This window comes from Egretta garzetta, unplaced genomic scaffold (assembly GCF_000687185.1).
Source record: "Egretta garzetta isolate BGI_Z169 unplaced genomic scaffold, ASM68718v1 scaffold819, whole genome shotgun sequence".
Taxonomy (NCBI): domain Eukaryota; kingdom Metazoa; phylum Chordata; class Aves; order Pelecaniformes; family Ardeidae; genus Egretta; species Egretta garzetta.
In genome coordinates this window covers 112172-113005 of record NW_009260833.1, presented here as the reverse complement: position 1 = coordinate 113005, position 834 = coordinate 112172, and positions in this window count along the sequence as shown.

The window sequence follows — 834 nt, the reverse complement described above, 5'->3', positions numbered from 1 at the left end:
TCAGCATTTCCAGCCTCAGCTCTGGGGCTGCCTTTGCCTAAAACCGCCCTGTTTCCCACCAGCCTCGCTGCAGCTGCTTTGGGGGCCGAGAGCAGGTGCCCAACGCTTGTCCTCGAGCTGAGGTGGGGTTTTTTCATTGGAAAGATTCTTTTTTTTGGAGCAGAAAGGAAGGATGACCGAGCCAGGTGAACATTCGCTTGGCAAAAGTTAAGCCAATCGTGCGGTCAAAGCTTCCCTGGGTCCTAACAGCCCAGGCTGAGATTGAATTTTTTTGCCTGGAAATGAGTGGGGCGGAATTAAAATATCATTGCTGGTGGCAGCAACCCGTAGCTCTAGCGATGGGTGTCGCTGGCCCAGGACAGGTGCCCCTGGGATGGGGTGCCCATCCTGGACCCAAAACACCAGCGTAATCTGGCTGCGCCGAGCTCAACGTGGCAAGGGTAGGGATGTCCTGGTAGCCCCCCACTCGCCGTGGTGGCACCAACCCCTCGCCCCGGAGCAGGCTCCATGTCCCGCTTGCTCTCATGGCACAGAAATGGGCTTGTGCGCCCGCGGCTGACCCCGAGCAGATTTATTGGGTGATCCTGGGCTGCTATTAGTGGTCAAGGAACCGCAGACTCACAGACAGGCTCTGAGGCCCAGGTAAGCTCCTGTGTTTTTTTCGGAGCAGAAATCTCCGCGCCGGCTGTTTTGCCGGCAGCTCTGCCAGGGACACCTCGTTCCCATGAGCCGCCGGCTCCGGATGGGGCACCTGGGGAGACAGGGTCCCCTGGGAGCAGCGGGCTCCCCTGTCCCTCTGCACCCCCCCCGGCAGCCGCGGGGGGCGGAGGGGGG